General features: G+C 37.8%; 1 protein-coding gene across 2 annotated transcripts in view; it reads left to right on the top strand.

Annotated features, from left to right (window-relative positions):
• Positions 1 to 882: 882 nt before the first annotated feature.
• The window catches only part of LOC127448894 (vang-like protein 2), a 52589-nt gene continuing 27999 nt past the window's right edge, over positions 883 to 25472 (top strand). The window contains exon 1 of one of the 2 annotated variants that reach the window (XM_051711836.1): positions 883 to 1011. The gene's annotated coding sequence lies outside the window, so the exon portion shown is untranslated. The remainder of the gene's footprint in view (positions 1012 to 25472) is intronic. The other variant, XM_051711828.1, reaches the window with a different exon arrangement.

Genomic DNA, 25472 nt, shown 5'->3' with positions numbered 1-25472 from the left:
AAAGTAAGCCATATAAAACAAAACACTGTGAATATATAGTTTACTTATATCATTTTGTTCTTTAGAATGAGTTCAGTGACACCAGCAAGTTCCATCCATCCACCCATTTGTCATGCCAATGATAACTTAAAGTAATTAAAATATAATTAAAATAATGAACAGCAACAAGAAGAAACATTTGAACACCAGAATGAGATTTATATCAATGGTGTCTGCTCAACTTTACACTCTCAATAAAAGAACGCGTGTGTATTAGCCTAATATTTCAGTTTAATATTTAAGAGAGGAGGGATACCCAGAGGAAAGACACTGAGCCATGTGAAGAACAAGCGGTCTGTCACGTTATTAAATCGGAACAGTGTATATTGGATTATTTCTGGAAAATATTTATGCCACAAACACAAGTCATTTACACGTTTGCAGTAGTTTATTTTACACATACAGACTGATTCTACGCGGTCAATACGTTTTGCTGTTCATGACAGTCTTTCTTTGCGTGCATATCGCTGATAGCAGGTTTGGAAAAGTTTGCATGTTTGCGCCTAAACATGGCCAAAAACGTGCCAAAAGTGTAAGCGTGGAAAAAAGGTAAGTCAGAAGAATACACACTAAATTTACTTTGTGTTAATACAAAATTACAGATTCACAACACATGAATTACACTTATGCAAAGCATTAAAGTATTGCTAATATTTTTTTTCTTACGCTTGCAACTTGATTTACACCTTTACAAATCTTACTCTGTGCATGCAAAAGTTTCTATCACGCTTGTAACTTCATTTACGCTTAATCTGCGCATGCAAATAATTTTAGGCACTATTTACCTTCATAAATAGGGATGGTAAAATTCGGGAGGAGGAGCAGGAACATGTGGGAGGTCGGGTTGGGCGTTCATTCGGGGAGTGTATCGACTCAGGTAGCAGATCCTGCAAGCTAGAGAACAAATCACTTAATCATTGATCCTGGAAGCTTTTAAAACAAGAAGAGGACTGTTTTACTCAGCTGCAAACTGTGAGTTTATGAAGAAAAGAGGATTTCCTGTATATTTTATCATGTGGATTAAAGTTATGCTGAAAAGAGATACATAGAAGTGATCGCATGTATCTCCGGAGATGCGGGATGGATAGATATCAAATATAGTCTAGTTCTCAATATTCTCTCTTTAATATATAATTTGGATAGTTTAAAAATAGAACAGTGTTATATTCAGTCTGGTGATGATTTGTACTTTTTCAGTAGTGATGTCGTGTATGCGTCTATCGATGCATGTTTTGGAGAAAGGATCGTTAAGGCTTTGTTTTCATTGTTTTTTAAACGGAGCGTTTGAATGAAGGTTTGTTGTGTCCGGTATGTTTGAGAGCTTCTCTCGGACTCTCCTTTGTGTTCAAAGATCGTAAAAACACTCGTTGTAAAGAAAATGTCCGCCCGGTTTTAGCCGCAAACGCTTTCTATTTTAGATCTCTTTTCTTTTGTCAATTAATAGCTCTAGCTGGGAAGGAAGTGTTGCTGTTTTTTCATTAGCCGTGTCTCAGTTCGGGGAAATGTGGCGTTGGGGAGTCTGGGTCGCTTTAGCGAATCGGTTTGTTTAGACGGTTCACTTTGGTGAATCGGTTCATTTGAATCATAATTCACATTGTTTTCCCAGAAGTAACTCATGTGGCATTCTACGTGGTATTTTGTAGTTAAGTCCTTATTTTATTAAATGACCATTGTTTAACTGTGTTTTGATTAGAGTATTGTGTAGCATGTGGTGATGTTTATGGTTCCAACATTTCACCCACCCTACTAGTCTTGTGATTTACAATCGTCTTGCGAATCGGTTCATTAAAAAAGAACGATTCAGTTGTAATATTTATTCATCACTTGCTGTTTTACTCATGAATGATTGTTTGACAATACGAAAGGTTCTTTTGGTTATGTAAAAGTATTATAATCGTCCGATACATGTGCAGTGATTTGCAGAAACACTCGCGCTCGTTTGTTTCCATGTTTCACACGGCGTTTTATTCCTGTCTTGTTGAAGCAAATTTAAACGTCATATATGCACAACTGTATACTTAAACATGGACAGTTCCATAATTTTCCTTAAAGTCTCCAGTCTTGTTTAAGCGTTGTATTTAGGTTACTGTGTCACGTCGAGAATGGTCGCATTGAGGCCCGAAAGCCTCGGAATATCCTAGGCGCTGCGGATGAAGTTAGGCTCACGTCACAATCGCCGCCAGCTTGAGGCCCTGAGGCCCGGCGCGATGTGCTCAAATGTCCCCTGCGCCGTCACCTAGGAGACCGTAACCCGAGCACTGGCTGGGAAAATTCAACAGACGCGCACTTAAAAGTTCGTTTTGACGTCATTATACGTTGTATGCTTTTTATTATTTTTAACATCATTCACAAAACCCATGTGTTGTAAACGGACTTTTAATTTTCTTTAATTACTCAAATTTAGTGCCTTTTAATGTATCTTCGAGACTGTGCCTGTGTTTGTTCAACTGTCTTATTTAAATGGGTCAGATGAAACTTGGAATAATGGGTAACTGTATATCCCAGGCAGAATACACACCTGGGACCAGTATTTTATAAATCATAGCTGCCACACCTAACCTTCACACCCAACACCGCAGCTGGCAGATATATCTACACGGATTATAAGAACTTCTGTAGCTTTAAAACTAAGGTGCAAAACCTATCCTGCATTTAATTTGAATGATTTTGTGTGGTATGTGAATTCTTATTCTGGAATCATGGACATCTTGTGGCCTTGAGCTTTTTATTGAGCTCTATCTTCTGATGCTAATGGTGGTCTTGTGAAGCTGTGAATGTTTTTTGTTCTAAAAGCAGAAGTAGCCTAGTAGATTTTATATAGGGATGCACAATTGGCCTATATGTGTGTCCAAATATGGATAATATTGTTCAAATTGGCCAATATTAGCAGGGTTTTTTTATTATTATCGCCATCACTCCCACCTTAGATGTAACATTACAAAAAATGTGCCTAACATTCGCTCTCCTAGTTGTGCATCATATTCCAAGTTTTCTGAAAGGCATCAGCTTTTGGGTTGTTTCTCGCCATCGTCATATGTGTTCGTTACGACATGGGAGTAAATTATGACCGAATCATAATTTGAGTGGACTACTCCTTTAATGGAGATGAAAGAGCATTTATAGTATTGTTATGCTGATAATGTTCTACTTGTATTAAGAAAACTAAACTTTAACATTCCCACAACCAAAATGGAATGTTTGAAAAAACATAAAAATGTGTGTTAGCCGGGATAAGGCTCAAAATGCCCATTATTTATTTTTTTTCACTCCTGATTGGAGTTGTGCTCATCACACCTGTAGTTGAAGCGCTTTACGAGCAGTTCCCACATCAATACAAAATCTGCAGCTGTCTTGTTTAATGCTACCTTCTAGTGGACCTGTGATTCAAGTGGGAAATAAAATATGGAAGATGCCAAACTTAAACAATAAATTAATCTGTTGTACCTACCATGGACAGGCATAACTGAAAACCCCTGGATCACTTTTACACGACCTGTATGATTTATTAATGCATCATATCTAACAAATTATTTATTAAATTGTTTAAAACAAACCACGAATCAGTGCATCTTTTTGCAGCTCAGCAGACAATGGTGCGGTGGTGAATTGTGTCTGAGTGTTGATTTCATGCTATGTTGTTACCTAGTTGGTGAAACACAATGCTGGAAAGTAAAATAAACAACGTCCATCTTTTACTCTCCATGACAACGAGCTTATAGCTAACTAGCTAATCACGTAGCTACTTTCATTGTTGTCAGCTGAGTGGAAGCTAATGAGTAAACATGTATTCACCAAACTGTTTTGTTTAGGATTCACAATTTGGTACCCCCTTCCACCGAACAATTCCAGTCGTTGCATTTACAAAGTCATATTTAAAAGTCTGGTTTTCCACTGTTGAAAGTTTCCCCTGAACTTGTATAGCAGAATACGGTGTAACACCGCTGCCACTGTTTATCTTGACTCGGCAGTATTAATATAGTCAGCATTTGACTGATACTAAACAGTACTGATGTTTATTTAGCTATTTATTTTATTTTTATTTATTCTTTATTTAAACGGTCAGCATTTGACTGATACTAAACATACAGTACTGCTATTTATTGTGTTTTTATTTATTTATTTTCTCAGTGTTCATTTCTAGAATTTGTTGACAATGTATAATAATAATGTCAAATATTCTTTGATAAAAATATTTGTTTAAGAAAGCAGCCTTCTGAGTACCTTTGCATAGTAATATCGGTGCAAAATCTGTGAAAAATCCACATAGATAAAGGTCTGTTTTCTTTCAAGCTCAAAAATTAAATATCGTCCACGATATCGGTAATCGGTGAATTTTCCCTCTCTAAAATCGGTATCGGTCTCAAATCTCATATCTGTCAGTCTCTATCATTTATGTGCTCGGAACACCTAATTACGATATTTCTGATTCCACTTGAAAGGCGCTTTAGACCTAATACTTCACAATTATGTACAAAAAGCATCTCTTGGTATTAATTGTTGGCTTAAAGGGATAGTTCACCCAAAAATGAAAATTCTCTCATTATTTCCTCACCCTCATGCCATCCCAGATGTGTATGACTTTCTTTTTTCTGCAGAATACAAATTAAAATTTTTAGAAAAATATCTCTGCTTTGTTGGTCTACAATGCAAATGAATGGTGGCCAGAACTTTGAATCTCCAAAAGTCACACAAATCAGTAAAAAATTTATCCATATGACTCCAGTGGTTTAATCCATGTTTTCTGAAGTGATATGATATGTGTGGGTGAGAAGATCAGTATTTAAATCCTGTTTTTCTCTCAAACTTCCCCTTTGACCAGCCCCGACCAGTAGGTGGCGATATGCACAAAGAATGTGAATCACCAAAAAATAAAAGAATGTGATAATGAAAAAGGAGATTTATAGTAAAAAAAAAAAAAAAGGACTTAAAAATTGATCTGTTTCTCACCACACCTATTATATCGCTTCCAGTGTTTCCACTAGGATCTTTCTCAGCAGTGGTGCTGTTGTGTTCCTGTCCACAAGCCCTGCAATGCTGGACCCATATTAATGTGTATTGGTCAAGGAATAGTTTAAAACAGGGGTGTAAAACTCAATTTCAGCCTGGGCCACATCAGGGTTTATTTATGCCCTCAAAGGGCCTGTTGAAAATGTGGCACCAGTACCTGCTTTGGTAGCACCCATGCAATTACCAATAGTATTACATGTTATGTGCATTGAAATGCACATTTGACAGTATTGCATTGATTTTGAGGTTGGGATGCAGATGAAAATTATGGTTAAACAGCAGTAACATCTGTGGAAAAAATGAATACCCAATTTTTATATGACTAAATTGAAATATTCTGACAGTGTGACCAGTTGGGTATTCTTTACAGATTCCTTTCATCAGGCTCCAACTGATTAAAGTCATCTCTTTGAATTTCTGAAGGCAAACCGAACAACTTACATTTTCCTACAATCAGAGAGCATTACAAGAGAACACATTTTATACAGTTGGAAAACTGATAGCTTGGTCCATAATAATTATGAAAATTTACCATTGTCCTTCCATAATATCTATAGTTTTAACAATTATATTTTTAATAAGACCACGGTAACCATAGGTAAAACCATTCATGACACCTCACTACCATGATTAGTAACTATATTTTCTATATAAAGAACTATGGCATTTTTGTTTTAAAAAAAAACAATCTAAATACATTTAGTCAGCGAATTACCGCACCTGCTCTACGCTCGTGTTGCTTTATCCATGATTGAGCCGTGTTGATAATTGATCCGTGTAGCTCTGTTTCATTCTGCTTTTGAAGTGAGCAAAATGCACTCTAAAACATACAGATGACAGGGGAAGGCTCATTAATATTCATTAGGAAAGTGCTAATTGATTGTTCAGTGAAACATTGCGATCCCCTGCCTTTCTGATTCTACAATGAGCTCGCTGGCCACATAAAATGAAGTGAGTTTTACACGTGTGTTATGCGGTGACGTCACTGTGAGTACGTGCGCGTGTGTGGTGGGGTCTCTTTTAGTGTACAAAGCGCACATCTGACTGGGGCTGGCAAGCGTTATGCTGCGTAAAGAATATTAAATTAACAACAACTACGTTTGCATCCATGGATTTTTTGCGAAAAAAGTTTTAGCGCTTCAAAATAAAGCTGATGGAAACGCATAATCATGACGACAAGGTATACATCTTTGAAAGCCAATTTATTGTACGTGATTATGGATTGATCTTAACGGCATATAGATCTGATGCTGCAAATATGACACTTCCAGGAGTGCCAACACAAATATCTTGTATCATGCACATCGACAAGTGCACGGAGAAAAAATGAATGGCCACTGTTTGTGATTAATTTAATTGCAGTAGCCATCCATTTATTTATTAGTAAGTTGCTTTTCCACACCATTCAAAATAATAGACGGCAGTCATGGAATTACCCCATAATAAAAAAATAAAAAAGAATTCTGTGCACAAAGTTGTTTTAAAAATAAGTACACAATACTAGGAGAAAAGAATCAGTGTGCTTTTTTGGAACACTAACATATAGCCCAATTCTGTAAAATTATTGTTTAGCTTTTGAAAAAATGCCGGCAAAATTTTCTGTATTAAATTAATTACCATATGAATAAAGCATTAAATAAAATAATTACAAAACGAAAAAAATATTTTTAGACCTATATGTGCCTTTTCTTTACCCTGTTCTGTAGATGAAAAAAGTCAGCTGATTTACATTATCAGAATGTTCTGCACTTTTTTCAAGACTAAACTATCAGAACTATTTGTCCAGTGCTGAGTTCACAAGCTTTTGAACATTTTAAAACTTTTAAATATTTTAAATCTAACCCTGTTTACCTCGGATCACATTTTCTGAGCTTCTTCAGAAAATTTAAATTGCATTATGATGCTAAAATTATAATTTTAGATGACAATCAAGTTCAGTTGGTAGATAAAAGTTGCTGGACAAATATACGGGACATAATGCAGTTGTGATGGCGATGCTTTAGATTATATGATTGTTCAAAATAGCCTATTGAATATCAAAAATGTATCATATGTAAACCCTGATATTACACCGCATAAATGTTTCTTTAATAGTTGTGCACACCGCATATACACATCGATGGATGGTCCTTATACTAAGACTGAAAGTTTCCCACGCTACTTGGTGCAGGTTGTCAGCTTGAACAGGGCCATGACGATTTGCTTTCAGGTCGGAACCGGTGGCAACCTGCGATAGGCGCAACATCAGGACCAATATTACAGTCCTGTCATAAGGGCAACTGCTCCCTTTTGATTGCAGTTTCTCCTCTTCTGACTGCATTTATTTGTGAAATTAAAATGACAGTAAGCTGTCGAATTTCAATGAATAGTCTCAATACTCTCCCCATTTTACCAAAACTTAAGAGGAAAAAACATTAGGGACATCTGAGAGGCGAATTGGTGATAAACGCACATTTCTGTATGGAAACGGCTTAAGGGCAGATTGCTTTTGCGATAAACCAAAACTAATGCGATAAAGTTTTTTATTTATTTTTTTTTAATTTTTTTTTTAGGCATGATGTCATCACGTACACCATTTTTATTGATAAAAGGCCATTTGAATGGAAACGGCAAATTTCGCAAACAATTTTTTTTATGCATTTTCCCTTTTTCGATAACAAAATAGCGTGAAAAGTGGATGGAAGCTAGGCTAATGTGAAATCCCAAGAGTGGTGCTCGTAATTCATCAGCGGCGCAGTGCTGAATGTCGCTTCTGAAGATATGGATTTAACCACTGGAGTCTTGTGGATTACTTTTATGCTGATTTATATGATTTTTGGACCTGCAGAGCTGAGATATTCATCTAAAAATCTTCATTTGTGTTCTGCAGAAGAAAGAAAGTCATACACATCCGGGATGGCATGAGGGTGAGTAAATGATGAGTGAATTTTCATTTTTGGGTGAACTATCCCTTTAATTTCTCAATGCACATCATGGTCTTAATCCTGAGGGAATGTAACAAAGACTGACATCCCCTCTTCAGACTGGGACACGTTTTCCAAAACTCTCCTGGACAAATGGTGTCCCTGATGGCCTTATCTCTGTAAACAACTCCTGACTGCCCACACATACACTGAGACAGAGGCAGAGCATGTGCTTGTGTGTAGGCCTATTTATTTGTCCTTAAAGAAATGCTTTCTGTCTTTTGCTGTCTCACATGAATCTTATTACATGACAGAAATAGGAGAGAGAAAAAAGTAAAAAAAAAAAAAAATAGACAACGGGGTTGGCTCTTCATTTAGGTAATCAAATTGAAGGGACATTGCCTTAACTCAGGAATGAGCAACAACACATTTATTTTAGCTTTGCATACACTAATACAGAATTTTTTTTATGCATTTATATAAAGTCGTTTAAAAGATCTGTTCTCATATAGTGGGGTGATTAAAGGTCAAACTGCCATGGAAACAGTGCCCCCCTCCTGAATCATTGCACAGACACCCATATTCATTCCCATAGTAACAGCCAGGCTAAGTTACTGTGGAGATGACAGGCGATTGCTGGGGAATGTGTGTGTGTGTGTGTGTGTGTGTGTGGTATTGAGTAATGGGGTTTTATGGAGATGGTGAAGGATATGAAAGAATATGAAGGACACTGGAGTTTAGTTTACAAAAGATTGAATGTTTATGTTTGGGCATAAAACTTTACGGAAGTATAAAAGGTCTTTCACAATAACTCACTTTTAAAAGTTTTAAAAGAAGGAATGTTCCGGGTTTGATACAAGTTAAGCTCTTTCCACAGAATTTGTGGCATTATGTTTATTGGCCACAGTCATTTTATTAGGGATGCACAATATATCGATATTGGCCGATAACCAGGAAAATTTAAATATTATTATCGCACCGATAGTGGAATTTTCGGCGATTTAATTGTTTTGCGTTTTATCTGCTTGCGGCTGAGATTCTCTGACTGCCTGCGGCTTCTTTCCTTCAGGCAGGGACTCGGGCAGCCTCAAGCGACAGTGTGCATACCCATGCACACGGCGTCTGTCTGTGAAAGCCAAGCTAGTATTGCAAGCCAAACTTATGTCGCTCTGTGAGGAGTATTTCAACATCTCTGCACCTTGTTACATTGTCTTGGGCCTGTTTTATTTTTTATTTTTTTGTGAGATCTTCATGCCATTTCTCATGAATCAAAACGCAACAAATACTTGGGGGCAATAATTTTCAGAATATGGAAATAGCAAATCGTTACTTACAGCAAAGGAGCGCGATTAAAATAAGCCTAAACTCAACATAACACTGTGCATAGATCTTCAAATAATCCTCACAGAGTGACGTGAGATGGCTAAAAATTTAGGGGTGTAACGAATCGCTCTGACAAAGATTAGATTAAGATTATTTTGCAACAGTTCATAATTATTGTTAAAAATATGCTGAATTTTTTTTTCTAGAGTTTTTACTAAATATTTGGAATTTAGAAAGCACAGAAATGTACCAGACTTGAGCACTAGAGTCACAGATGAATTTAGGACCAAAGAGGATTGTCTTATATGTGTGGCTGAATATATATATATATATATATATATATATATATATATATATGGGTTGTTGACATGACATGGCATTTTCACTGTCACACAAGATAAAAATTAATAGATAGTATTGTCATCATTTAAAAATGCATTAAATGATTAAACATTTCTTTGCTTTACATAGACCTGTTATTATACAAACTGCATTGTCATTAGATTTTTTTTAATTTTTTGAGCCAAATCTCATAATTGTCCTATGCTGTGACTGTCTCAAGCAAGGTTCAATAAATTCTAACTTTTATAAATTAAAAAGCATAAAAATGTTGATAAATACCACTAGCATAATTTTACAAGTGTCTATTTTAGTAAATGGCAATTCGTTTTTTTTTTCATCCATATATTTCTAAAAGCGTAGGAAGTTGATACATTTTGTCACTGAAAACCACGTCCTCTGGTGTGACACCATATCCTAATTTTAAATTGGGCAATTCCACGGACAACTTTATTTAGTTTCTATAACCCCATTCAAGGTCATGTTTCTGAAGCCCCCTGTTAAGGCCAGGACATGTGCACATGGTAAGTGTTTGTCTCTACATTGTTCAAATATTTAACTTGTTTCAAAGCTCTAAAAGTTTTTACGTTGTGTTGTCCTTTGGTGTGACACCCAAAATTATATATATATATATATTTTTTATTAAAAACTGTTAAACTGCATAATTATGGAAAATTGTGCAAATATGTCTTGCTAACTGCTAATGACATGTTAGCTAAGAATAGCAAGGTCATTGACTCACACAAAAGGCTGAAACATCCTTTGGTGTGACAGAAAATGTCCTCTGGTGTGACACAACCTCATCTGTTACACCAGAGGACAAGCATGTCACACAAGATGACAAGGTCTATTAAAGAAGCATTTTAAATAATTAAATAAAATTAAAAAAAATTCTTTTTTTTTCCTTTTTTGTTGGACCATTTTCAGTGTTTTAATTGCAATAATTAAACTAATTTCTGCTGTTATAGTGATGATATGATGTATGATGATACTGCTATTCAGTGTCATGAAAATAAATAGTTATAAAAGTTAATTAACAGAGGTTCGGGTGTAGCATGCCAATTTTAATCTGACAAATCACAGCCCGCGAGCAGGAGTATATAAGCCGCAGCTACCTGCTTCCCGCCTCCTCCCCATTTCCACCTATCTTCAAATATTCACTATTCATCTAAGGGTATGTTTACACGACAAAGATATACTAAAAACGGAAAAGTTTTTCCTTTGCATTTTTGAAAAGTTTAGTGTACAGGCGACAACGTTGTCAAAATGATCCCCGTTCACACGGATCCACGAAAACGGAAAAAAAAAAAATGCTGTATAATGTATGCCAGGCCAGTAGTTGGTGATGTCACTTTGTGAAGAAACTACGCGCCTGCACGCACAAACATTCTTCCACAGAGCGGTGAATACAAACAATGAAGATGGTGATCGCTGGTCGTAGTAGTGATGCAGTAAATCTACAATTTGCTGGAGAAGCGTCAATAAACTCAAAATCTTGAGCAGCACAAACACAGTCCTGTAGTCCGCCATTGTAGATTTGAATGTCTCGCGCGTTGTTTAAGTACTCGCGCACATGCCTATACACTGAACACGTAATAAGCGTGCACATGACGTCATCGTTTTCACAAATTCGCGTTTTTGTGTGTTTACACGGAGACGGTAATGGCATCGTTTTCAAAAATGTGCACTTTGAAACCCATTTTCAAAAGTTTGCGTTTTCAGGCCCCAAAACACCGTTGTCGTGTAAACAAACAGCCAAAACACATAAAAAGTTTTCCGTTTTTAGTTGAAAACGTTGTTGTGTAAACGGCACCCAAGTAAGTAAAGTCCGGGGGGGGGCTGGTGTAATCAGGACTCAAGTCGAATCTCGAGCTCCGAGCCCTCCAATATCGGACAGCGGGCCAAATATGCTTTACTCTATTAAATATTACATTTACATGCAAACTACTGAAGTATAAAATGTGGTCCTTCATTTTTGGATTCTTTCATTTTTGGACAGAAAGAATTGAGGGAGAAAAATGATTGGGAGAGAGAGAACACGAAAGTATAGAGAGAAAATTAACAAGGATCCACACAGAAGGGAGGAGATCCTAAGAGAACAATGAAGAAAATAAAGTTTAAATGTTGCTTTGAAAAATGCAACAATTATATTGAATTTTTTTAATCATCTTTCATTCATTTAAATAAAAATGCTTGAATGAATCAATGACCGCCCCGTCACCTAAAATACAGAGCTTGGGGCAAAAGGAGATCTGATTACCCGATACGTCGGCCATAAAATTCTGGACCCTCAACCAGAACTCCTGTATCGTACGACACCCCCAAAAAACATGGGTGGTGTCTCCATATTCTAAATGGCATCACCAGCAGGTGGGTGTGTCCTTAAGACCAAGCCTATACAATTTAGAAGGGGTCCTATAAAATCTATGTAGAATCTTAAATTGCATAAGGCGCACCCTTGCATCTCTAGCATGCAGACTTTGTTTTTTAGAATCCTAGCCCACATTCCCTCCTCCAAAAACAAATATAAATCTTCCTCCCATAATCTTTTGAGGGAATTTAAAGCTCCGTCCCCCAGACTATGAATTAGCAGGGAGTAATACACTGATGCCTCCTGACCTTTTCCAAAAGCAGTAATCACCACTCCCAGAGTATCTGCTGCTCTAGGGGGGTGCGTGCCACTCCCAAAAACAGTGCAGAGTAAGTGGTGCAGCTGTAAATACTTATAAAATTGAGATCTGGGAATCCCAAAATTTTGAACCAAATTTTCAAAAGGTCTCAATACTCCACTCTCATATAGGTCACCGAGTGTATTAACCCCCCTCACAATCCAATCTGACCAACATAAAGGGGACTTATTAATGCATAGTTTAGGGTTCTGCCATATGCTCGAGGCTACGTTTAAATAAATATCCGAATTAAACACTCTGGACGCTTTTGTCCATATCGAGTGTAAATGCAAAATAACAGGGTGTGACTTAACTTCTCCGATTAATTTGATCGAAAGACTATGCAGAGGCGAGATAGGGGCAAGAGCTTCCTTTTCAATACAAAACCAGGGAGGGGCCCTCTCAGTGGAAGCGACCAATGAGCCAAATGTCGGAGACCGAATGCATAATAATAAAACAAAATCTTGGGTAGGCCTAACCCACCTTTGTCAATCGACCTATGTAACTTATTGAAGTTTAATCTGGCACGCTTACCATTCCAAATGAAGGACTTAAGATAAGGGGGGGGGGGGGGGGGGACATCAATTGGGAGAGATTGTAACAAGTAGTTGAATTTTGGAATACAATTAATTTTAATTACATTAACCCTCCCAATCATCGATAAGTGTAATTAAGCCCACCTGTCCACATCATTCAAAAACCTTTTTTATTAAGGGATCAAAATTAACTCGGAAGGCCGTTACTGGACAGTACGCTGTCAAAGCCAAAGCTTCGGATTTAGACCAGTTGACTTTGTATCCTGAGAACTTGGAAAAGGAATTAATAATTCTGTGGAGGCAAGGCATAGATTTAGTGAGGTTGGAGATGAATAATAAAATATCATCTGCGTAAAGCAGAAGCTTATGCGCCACACCTCCCTCAATCACCCCTGGAAAATCATCCTCCTTTCTTATCGCGGCTGCTAATGGTTCCAGGGCAAGACAGAACAATAATGGGGAAAGAGGGCAGCCCTGCCGAGTGCCCCTATTCTGAGTAAAATAATCTGAAATTAATCCATTTGTTTGTACCACTGCTACAGGGTGTTTATAAAGTAACTTAATCCAACCAATAAATGTACTCCCCAGCCCATACATTTCCAAAATCTTAAAAAGATAATCCCATTCTACCATATCAAATGCCTTTTACGGCGTCAAGTGAGATGGCAGCGACCGGAGACTGATCATTCGCTTCTGACCACATGATATTGATGAGACGCCTGATGTTATCAGAAGAGCTGCGGCCCCGAATAAACCCCACCTGATCTATATGTATAAGAGATGTCATAACTTTACTTAATCGGTTAGCCAAAATTTTTGACAATTTTTACATCTAGTTGGATCAGGGAGATTGGACGGTAACTTTTACACTTGCTTGGATCTTTGTCCTTTTTAAGAATCAGACTGATCCAGGCTTTTGTCATGGTTGGAGGAAGCTTTCCATTCTTTAATGATTCAGTATAAACTTCTAATAATGGTAGAAAAAGACTCTCTCTGCTTTATATATCTAGCCAAAAGCTTCCCTGCTTTGTCCCCCGACTCAAAGTATGACTGTCTTGCCCTGAATAACCAAAACTCCACTTTCTGCGACAAAATAGTATTATCTATATTTCAATTGGTTCAATTCTCTGAGGCCATCAGATGACATACGGCGCTTCAGCTCTGCCTCTGCACTTTTAATATTTCCTTCCAACTCCACGAGTTCTTGTGCTTTGGATTTTTTGGTGAATGAGGCATACTGTATGATCCGACCTCTAAGAACCGCCTTAAGTGCCTCCCAAGCCACGCCCACAGAGGATACTGAGGACCAGTTGGTCTCCATATAAACACTGATTTCAGTTTTTATCATTTGCTGGAAATCAGGATTTTGCAAAAGGGACACATTAAGGCGCCAGCTATATGATTTCTTTTTCTCCATATGTGGCAACACCTCTAAACTCACCAGGGCATGATCTGAGACTTAAATGTTTCCAATTGAGCAATCAACAACAGTTGAAATGAGGGATTTGGATATTAAAAAAAAAAAATCTATTCTAGAATAAATCTTATGGACTGATGAAAAAAATGTATAGTCTCTACCAGATGGGTTCAAAAGTCTCCAAATATCTGTGAGACCGAGATTTTTACACATCCTGTGAAGCGTCAAAGTTGCTCTAGGGGGCTTACACACTTTTGCTTCTATGCTCAAGGACTGAGTCCATCAAAAGATTAAAGTCTCCTCCCAAAATTATATCATGAGGGGTGCCAGCAGCTTGCAACATCCCTTCAAGATCTATAAAAAAGCCTTGATCATCAGTGTTGGGTGCGTAAATATTAGCCAAAATCAGACTTTGCCCCTGAATTTCTGCTAAAACAATAATGACTCTTCCTAATTTATCATTAAACTGCTTGAGACATTTGAATTGTAAATGTTTATTAATCAATATAATGACTCCCTTGCTCTTACTTGAGCCAACACTAAAGAAAACATTTCCACCCCATATCTTCCCAAATTTTTCAGCTTCCTGAGGGTAAGATGTGTTTCTTGAAGAAACACTACATCATATTTCTTGCGTTTAAGAAAAGAAATAACCTACCTTCCTTTTTATGGGGTGCCCCAACCCATTCACATTCCATGTGGAGAGAGAGAGTGCACTCATATTAACATTTGACATTTTGATATAATAGAAAAAATAAATTGGGTGCCAAAAACAAAATTATGAAGACCACATTTCAACATCAATGCAACAATAAAACCTCGAACAAAACAAAACAGAATAAATAAAAACGTGTGCATTAACCCCACGCACGAAAGCGCCAATCGGCGTCAGTCCCTTTAAACTCAGAGAGCCCCCGCGACAACTTTGCCATCGGATTGCTCAATTCTGCCTTACAAATTTGTAAGGCAAAATTACATTACATCAGATATTTTGAAAAACAAACCCCAGCCAATAGGCAGAATAAACACAAAGAATGTATAGACTCGTTCACAGAACTGTCTCAAAGGTGTGTTCCTTCACAAAACAAATTCCAGCTGATATAAAGCCGTTCATTTTCCTCGGACAGACAAACGAATCTTCAGTGAGCCAGCTGATGAGTGCAGCAGATGACATAATAATTCCAATGTCCCACGAAAATACTCCACAAATCATACTCCAGCCAACAGGAGGCATAAGCACAAGGAACTGACAGATTCATCCATAACTGTCCCAAAGTAATGTTATTTAACAAAACAAGCTCTAACCGCTAGGCGGAACCAGCACAAAGGAAACGAAACATGCATCCCGGTTCCTCGGATGGTCAAGAGTCAATTCACTCGGAGGCCGCATAAAAGTATATCCCATGTTTTACACAGTCCGCCAACTTTATAAAAGACATCCTTTGTGTGGGCATGTAGATATTTTGCGGTCATCTGTTCATTGTAAAAGTGATCTTCTGTCAATGCAAAAGTTTCTTTTTTTTTTTTTTTTTTTGATTTTGCCCCTTTTTCTCCCAGTTTGGAATGCCCAATTCCCAATGTGCTTTTAAGTCCTCGTGGTCACGTAGTGATTCGCCTCAGTCCGAGTGGTGGAGGACGAATCCCAGTTGCCTCCACGTCTGAGACCATCAACCCATGCATCTTATCACGTGGCTTGTTGAGTGCGTTGCCACGGAGACATAGGCTTAGGCTTCATGCCATCCACCGCGGCTCACCGAGAACGAACCACATTATAGCGACCACGAGGAGTTTACCTCATGTGACTCTACCCTCCCTAGCAACCGGGCCAATTTGGTTGCTTAGGAGACCTGGCTGGAGTCACTCAGCACGCCCTGGGATTCGAACTAGCGAGCTAGCGAACTCAAGGGGTGGTAGCCAGTGTATTTTACCACTGAGCTACCCAGGCCCCCCTAATGCAAAAGTTTCTTTGAGGAAAAGAGTTAATCCACAAAACAAAACAAACTCCAGCTGCTCGGCGGAGCCAACGCAAAAGGAAACAAAAATGGCGCCCTGCTTCCTCCGAAAGCCAGAGTATGTACAGAGAGTCAGTCCGCTCACAGGATAAACACCCAATGGTTACTCGCCCATTGTTTCAATAAAAGACATTGCCCGATTGGGACATGTAAATACTTTGCTGTTGTCCTTGGTGTTTATTCTCAGTCTGGCTGGAAACATCAGAGCAAAAGTGATCTTCTGCTGATGTAAGAGTTTCTTGCATTGCTTAAACCGATCGCGTTTCTCTCTTCGCAAAGTCCGGGAACAAGAAAATATTGTAATTCTTCCAAGAAACTTTCCTTTGCTCCTCGCCTGGCGCAACACGAGATCTTTATCGGATGATTTCAAAAGTTTTGCCAGAATCGATCGGGGCCTTCCTCCCTCAGCAGATCTGTGAGCTGGGACTCTGTGAGCTCGCTCGATTTCCAGCTTGTGGCCTGTTATGTCGAGCAGACTCGGGAAAAGCTTGTCTAGGAATTTCACCATATCTCTGCCCCCCTCATGCTCAGGAATTCCAACAATTTGAATGTTATTCCTGCGGCTTCTATTCTCAAGATCTTCAAGCTTTTCAAGAACACGTTCAACTTTGGTCTCGGGCGGATTAGTGGCTAATTCCCTCTCTGGTAACTCCAAATAATCGATTCGTTTTTCAACATCTCTCACTCTTGTGACTAGCTCAGAGAATTTTTTTACATCGCCGTAATCGATCCATCGTATTACAGCGAGATCCTCCAAGTCAGCAAGTGCCTTCGTCAACATCACTGACATGTTGGACAGTTGACGCTGGATTCCATCTCCCGCCGCACCATCCAAATCGAGTCCCCGGTTCACAGGCCTGTCTGGGCTTTCATCTTGAAAACCCCTAAGTGTCTTTTAATGTCTCCAGAGCCTGAGGATTTTGACTTCTTTGCCATGTTTACCTCAAACAGTGAATGTGTAACTGGGTGTATCAGTTTCACCGGATTATATCATGAAAATAATTTAAAAAAAATTAGCAAAGTGCACAGAGCTGTCTCTCACACGTCTGCCCTTCGCATGGCGTCACCCCGCTGTGGCTGAATAATATATATATATATATATAGAAAATGCATTCCATGAAATGCATTATAGATATGATTGTTACATATAGACATAATATGGTACATGTAGATAAGTGTTCCCACAAGATTTTGTGAGACTATGGGGGGTGGACCTCCGACCCTCTATGGGGGTCTGGGGGCATGCTTCCCCGTAAGAAAATTTTGTAATTTTTACGTTAAATACTTCCATCTGGTGCACTTTGAGAGCAAAATTAAGAGGCTAGTGTTGTGCTCTTGTAAACAATTTTGGGCTCTTAAAGCTGCAGTAGGCAACTTTGAAATAAATCGAATTGTGAGAAACGGCGCCCCCAATTCATCCCCATACACATGATGCTCTTCACCCCCAGCCAGGGTTTAATTGACAGCTGTTCACAAACAGAGCCAAGGCCTGCCTTGCCAAAAGCGATTGGCTAAAATTAGCTGGATTGACACTACCCGACCCACAATTTTCACACAGAGCTAGAGTCTGTGGTGCTAACTAATCTCTCACAGGGTACAAACTAGGGATGTCAGTTGCAGCATTTTATCTTTTAACATTACCTCAGACTGCTAACGATAGCTAGCTAGTGAAGCCGTAAGCAGTGTAACGTTATGCCAATTAACCTAGTAACGCTAACATTCATTTAACGTTAACAATGAAGTATTAGACCAGATGCACATCATAATGCAACTAAAGCCGAATCCCGGAGATTTGCGCAAATGTAAAAATTAAGGTCAGAAAAAGAGGACGTGTCTGGGAAAAAGAGGACGTATGGTCACCCTAATCATTATTCTAACTTCGGCAGTAATATTATCTGTTTACTGTTGTACACTGATGATGATAAATTGTGTGTGGAGTAGTGTATAAATGCAGTGGATATATTTAATGTTAGTTAACGTTACTTACCTCCAAAGATTTGTCGTCGTCCTCAACCAAATAACGTTAGACGGATCCAGGAATACTCCAGTGCGTATATCTGCGAGAGTGTGTGTGTGAGCACGTGAGTTTACAGCAGCGGGTGAGGAGCTGACTGAACTGACTGGAGATGATTGGCGCACGTGAGAGAGCGCAAAACACAACCTTTCATTTTATGTTATTATGAGACTGAGAAGTGCAAAAATATTTTGGATGAGAAGTGCAAAAATGTTTTGGGTTCATTATGAGACTGTGGCGGTCCGCCAGAGTTTAGTCAATTAATGGGAAACACTGGTAGATACGTTACATGCATAATTGATAAAGGATAACATAATGTCTGATGCAACAATGACGATGCAAACACTCACAAAAAGATGGTAAACCGTGACATAAGCTTAATAGATTTGCACATCATGTAATGTTAAGATTTATTGCACCATTTATTAAAGATTAAATGCCATGTGCAGGCAGATAAGATCCATGTTTAAATCGAGCAGGTTTATAGAATGAAAAATCTATTTGTAGCGTGTAAATGCGGTTATACATGGGATGTGGTAACCGTGAGTTCCCTATTCATTTTGGGATAGTAAGAGAGGCACCAGACGGCTAAACGGAGGCGCCTCAGCTTTTCAAGCTCGTTCATGAGAATTCAGTCGCATTTTCATGCAGGACTGTTTGCGGCACACACAAAAAAAAAAATTATAATCTTTTCACAGCTGATTATTGTCTCTACCAATTTTGCCTTTTTGAAATAGCTTCCAGTTCAGTTCTTGAGCAGGAGTTTTCATTTCGTTCGTGTTATAATAAGTGTCGAACCAATGCTGGAGTTTGTCCTTTTTGATATTATGAGTGCTCATTGTGGCTGTTATTATTGGCATTGAGTGACAGAGGGCAGCGATGTTCTCTCGTGTCACCAGATGCGTGCTCTACTCGTGCTGCTGTTCTGCAGCTCGCGCTCCTTTCCAGTTCATTCGCAAAACATAATGCATACAGGTGTGTCCCCACTCATCCATCTATTTAACCAACGACTAACAAAATCCCAGTACTGACAGTGATAGATGTTCGGATTAAGTTATCAAATTAATTATGCTAAATATTTTTTGGACTGCTTGAATTGGTCATCAAGAATGACTATTTATCTAAACAATATAGCATTATTTGAAATGGTCTGCACACAACTTACAACCCCAATTCCGAAAAAGTTGGGACAGTATGAAAAATGCTAATACAAGCAAAAAGGAGTTATTTGTAAATTATACCTTTGCTATATTGAAAGCACTACAACTAAACATTATATGATGTTTTACCTTGCGAATTTCATTGTTTTGATTTAATGTACAGTAATTTCAAATCAGATGATTGCAACACACTCCAAAAAAGTTGGGACAGTCGAGTGTTTACCACTGTGAAACATCACTGTTTCTTCTAATAACACTTAAGCATTTAGGCACTGAAGACACAAGTTTAAGTTTAAAAAGTGGAATTTCCCCCCATTCATCCATTATGCAGGTCTTCAGCTGCACAATTGTACAGGGTTTTCGTTGCTGTATTGTGCGCTTCATAATCCACCACAAATTCTCAATTGGAGACAGGTCAGGACTGCAGGCAGGCTAATCTAGCACCCCCACTCTCTGCTTATTTGGCCAGTATGTGGTTTGAATTTGTCCTGCTGAAAATGCCGGGATGTCCCTGAAAAAGATGGTGCTGGATGGCAGTATATGCTGCTCCAAAATGTTTACATATCTGTCTGCATTAATGGTGCCCTCACAGATGTTCGAGTTACCCATGCCATGGGTACTGACACACCCCTGGCCCATACAGACAAAGGTTTTTGGACCTGACACTGATAACAGCTTGGATGGTCCTTTACCTCTTTGGCCCGGAGAACACGACGGCTGTGTTTTTCAAAAACTATTTGAAATGTGGACTCATCGGACCAAAAAACACTGTTCTACTTTCCATCTAAGATGAGACCAAGCCCAGAGAAGTCGGCAGCGCTTCTGGACAGTGTTGATGTAGGGCTTCTGCTTTGCATAGTAAAGTCTTAACTTGCATCTGTGGATGCAGCGGTAAATAGTGTTGACTAACAAAGGTTTACTAAAGTAATCCCAAGCCCATGTTCATGATATCCATTACAGATGAATGATGTTTTTAGACAGTGATGTCTGAGGGATCAGAGATCATGCACATTCAGAAGTGGTTTTCGTCTTGCCCTTTACGCACCAAGATTTGACAAGATTCCTTGAAACTTTTAACTATATTGTGCACTCTAGTGGGTGTAATGCCCAAAATCCTTCCAATTTGTCTTTGGGGAACATTGTTCTCAAAGTGCTGGATTATTTGCAGAAGCATCTGTTGGCAAATTGACAAGTCTCTAATGATCCTTGCACTTAAAGGACTAGGCTGTTTTTGGAGGCTCCTTATATACTATGACACAATTGCCTCACCTGTTTAACAACTCCTGTTTCACATTGCCTTGTTATTTTAACTTGTCAAATTGTTATTAGTCTTAAATATTCCCTGTCTCAACTTTATTGGAGCATGTTGCAATCATCTGATTTGAAATTACTGTACATTTAAAAAAAAAAAAAAAAATATATATATATATATATATATATATATATATATATATATATATATATATATATATATATATATATATATGAAATTCACAAGGTAAAACATCATATAATGTTTAGTTGTAGTGCTTTCAATGTAGCAAAGGGTAAATATAATTTGCAAATAACTCCTTTTTGTTTTATTTAGCATTTTTCATACTGTCCCAACTTTTTTGGAATTGGGGTTGTAATTAATATAATTAATATTATATTATTTTGCTTGCTCCAGTCCGGTTATGGACCGAGGTCTATTCTGACAAGTGAGTTCAATTTTACAATGGGGTTTACGTTAAAAGTCAACTCTGAGATCTGTTCCGAGAGTGCTGTTGAACTTGCGCCCGGTCTCGATATGTTTTTGAGGCATCGGTATATTAACATTAGTGACATTTGAATTAGAAGCCTAATTTGTGTGCTTTTTATTCACTGTCAGTTGGCCTTCCGTTTAATGTAGTCTGACGTAATAGTTTTGGGAGACCACAAGGGGGTGATATAGCATTTACTGTACATAATATTGAAGCCGGGCGCACATCGGACGAGAAGCATTAAGGGTAGTACAAGGCACAGTTATCACACACTGGATGCATCAATGCGGTGCAGGTGGCAGTCCAAATTGATGAATCTAGTCACCGTCCACGATGGTTTCTTCTTTAAGAATGAACAAATTGACGTTGATGAGTTTGCAGGTTAGTGGATGAAACTGGTGTAACTGCGCAAACTGAACGATTACAAATGGCAGTTTTTATTATGCAATTGTTTGTATGTAGGGGACGTGACCCTATTAAGCCCATGTACCATATAAGCCCACTTACTGTTTTATTTTGAAATATAAAAAAAGACAGAATGCAAGAGAAAAGTACTCTGTGTCAGCAATGATCGATCATGAAAATGATGATCGATAATGAAAATGCTTGACGTGACTTTTCACTGAATTCAAAATTCAGTGACAAATACCTGACAACTATACTCAAACGTGTCAAAGAGGGGCCTTATTTAATCTTGAGACTGATTACGTTGTCATTTTCAGCGGTACCATCAGAGACGTCTCATAACATCCAAACTGGTAAGCGATGCTGCAGTGTTAGCGTTTGTTCTACAGGTTTATGATAATCAAAAAAAGTTTCATCCACCGTGTTTTGATCATCTGTCTCTGCATACATTTGCTAAACATATTTTATTGTCATATAATATAGAAACTTTGACTCATTAATGTATATTATTTCATAAAAGTGAAGGTTTAACATTGACTGTAAATCTCCCTCGGTGCCGACATGTCACACACATTCATTTCAGCGAAATCGGAGCTGAAGATTTCCGAAAGAGTTGCAAGTAGGGCTGAAGCGATTAGTTGACAATGTCGACAATAAAAAAAAAATTGTCTGTTCCGAGTAGTCATTCGATCTCATTTAATGATGATGCGCGAGAGCAGCACTGCAGTTCGCGCCTGACTGAGGAGAGGAAAAATTGCACAGCTCACAGTCCAGATGCACTCTAAACTTTCCAAACAGCTTCAGGTGATGTAGATTGCAAAGTATGAGGGTATTATAATGCAAAAATACAAAATAAGTAAATACAGAAGCACTCTCGTTGTGGAGTATGTGGAGCTGGAGCAAACACCCCGGTGTTACATCTTAAATGCAGTTATATTTAATGCATTATAGCTTTATTAAAGTTCAAATAATACGGATGCAGATCATGTAAATAACTACAAACTCCGAAACTGGCATTTCTCTGTACGGTCAGCACCTCTGCTATGAGTTGCGCGAATGTCCTGATCTTAGGGGGAGAGATTGAAACTGCACCCGGCTGATGCACACTCTGACGCTCATCCCTCGAGTGCACATGCTTAATGCAGCTAGATTATAACGTGATGGCTCGCGACTTATTGAATCATAATATATGTCACTGTGCATTTCTTATCGTGAAGAAAATTGGCAATACACAGCTTTATTAATAAGAGAGAGTTTGTTTTTTTGTGAGTTAAAGATGGATTGAAGTGAACAGAAAGGTGCAGAAAGTGCAACAAAATACGTTTTTGATTTGTTTTTGTTTTGGCTTGTTTTCCAATATTAATATCTAAAACTAAAAATTTTCTTTAGCAGCTATAATGCAGAAGAAACATTTTTTGATTTGTCTGAGAATGTTGAATATAATATTAAAAATACAAATATTTTAAAATATCTAAAAATCCTTTAAAAAAAGATGCATTCACATGCGAAGCAGCATACAAGATATCTAGACTTGCTTTTGGAGAATAGATCTATATTTTGTCTTTGCTGCACTCACAGAAGTATAACCAAATGAAAAAATACACTTATATTTAAGATACATTCTCTTAAAGCAAGTCTGAATGTCTTACATGTTACTTGAGAAGCAACATATATCTTGTTTGAAGGATTTTTAGACCATTTTAAAATGGAAAACAAGACAAAAACACTTGATGATAATAGGATTTCTTTGCAGTGAATTTCTTTACTGAATTAAACAAAGTATTTTATTTTCCCTTTAATTCAGTGAATGTCATTTAGAGGTATTTTTAAAAGATGATTTTGTCCTTTATTTTTAGCAAGCAAGTTTAATACAGCATTTTATGTCGGAATAGCGGAAGAGCTAATGATTAATCGTTGCAATAATCGCCTAATAGTCGAATAATCATTCTAATAATCGTTAGATTAATTGATTATCAAAATAAACATTAGTTGCAGCCCTAGTTGTAAGTCCAGCATGAAGTGCCGTTCCATTGCAGTTTTCCCAGTATGAAGTTTAAAATTCTGAGTTAAACGGGAGAAAGCATGAATCATCAATGCAACAAACTCCATCAGAGCGTAGCGTGACATTCTGTCCTGGGTGAAGTCTGCGTTCCAAACTCTAGAGAAGCGCGCACACACAAGGCAAGCTCTTTCTTTCAAACATCTAGATGAAGCAGAGCTGAATGTAACAGAACGCAGGGACTTCAAAACTATTTTCAACTTAACATGGCATTTTAAAAACGAGATGGTTATGGTGTCTCCAGTCACGCCAACTGCGGTTTGCAGATACACGGTTCAGAAACAGTGGTACGCACTCACTAAGCTTATTACGGTAACCTGAAGGAAGAACAGATGCGCGTTCTGAGCATTGTTTCAATGAACTGCCCAGCGAGTCTTTATCTAATGACAAAATATGATGCATTATATTTTGATTATGCACTCTTTTGTACTTATTGTAACAGACTACATTATAACAGCCTATAATAATGAATAGATACTGGAACCATGACACGCATTGCAGCAGCCAAGACGTATAACATATATGTACATACATACTATATATGTACATGTCTATTTGAACTCAGGAGCTCAGGTTAGCAGTTTGAATCAGCCATCAGTGAGCTCACAACTGGGAGCACAGGCATTTCAGAATAAGATTGGTTTTTGATTAGACACCATTTTGATAATGAAATTAAATTACACTTTAAAACATGGACTTAAAACTTAAAAAAACAAAAAAAGGTAAAAAGGATTTGGGGAAAAAATTAAACAGATTTCAGTAGGGCCCTGCTTAAAAACAAACAAGTGTTAGAAACACTTGAAAGAAACATGCATACCTTTTCATTTATTATTTACATTGAAATTTAACTTGAAATAGGCTAGCACATTATCATATTAGCAAATTTTTTCTTTGGTATCGAAATTGGTATCAAGAACCGTGAAATTTCACTGGTATCGGTACCGACTTCTGAAAGTTTGGTATCGTGAAAATACTATGAATGAGATCAAGCTTTGGATACTTAGGACAGTTGAGGGATTTGTACACAACTATTACACAAGATGCAAACATTCACTGATGCTCAAGAAGACAACACCCTACCAGTGTTTCCCACAGAATTGTGAGACTGTGGTGGGTGGACCTCTGACCCTCTAGGGGGGTCCGGGGGCATGCTCCCCCATAAGAAAATGTTGTACATTTTAAAGTTAAATGCATCGATCTGGTGCACTTTGAGAGCAAAATTAAGAGGCTAGATCTATGAAGAACTTTGTGCTCTTGTAAACAATTTCTAGTAGTAATTTAATCAAATGGTGATGACATGGCAAAAAAGTCACACCCACACAGCATGGTAAACGAAACAGGGTTTAACATAGTTCACAAATGGTCAAAACTAGGGATGGGCATTCATCAATAATTTTGTATTCGAATATTTAAGCTCATAAAAAATGAATATTCAAATATTCTATTATTTAAATGATGGTAATTAATGAGAAACAGATGTTGTAAAATAATTTTTTAGTCATAAAGGTTGCATCACCATTAAACAAAACAAGCTTCTAATTATCCAAAACAGTGTCCTGGTTTTTATTTTTATTTTTTTATATATATTTAAATAAGCCATGTGTGAAAACAAATAAGTATAGAATGAAAGCATTTAAGGTCAGGCAAAGCGAAGAAAAAGAAACCGCTAATGAAGTAGACTGAAGCAGTTAACATACAGGACGAATATAAACACTCGACACATAGTTATGTTTGTATTGTATCATGTTTTTGTTGAGGAAAAAAAAAGCATATCCACATGCTCTGTAAACTACACTCATTTATACACACCAGTTTAAATGATGGAATGTCCCTTACCTCAGCTAGCA

This window comes from Myxocyprinus asiaticus, chromosome 1 (genome assembly GCF_019703515.2).
Source record: "Myxocyprinus asiaticus isolate MX2 ecotype Aquarium Trade chromosome 1, UBuf_Myxa_2, whole genome shotgun sequence".
In the NCBI taxonomy this organism is placed as follows: domain Eukaryota; kingdom Metazoa; phylum Chordata; class Actinopteri; order Cypriniformes; family Catostomidae; genus Myxocyprinus; species Myxocyprinus asiaticus.
This window is presented reverse-complemented; position numbering and strand designations above follow the sequence as displayed.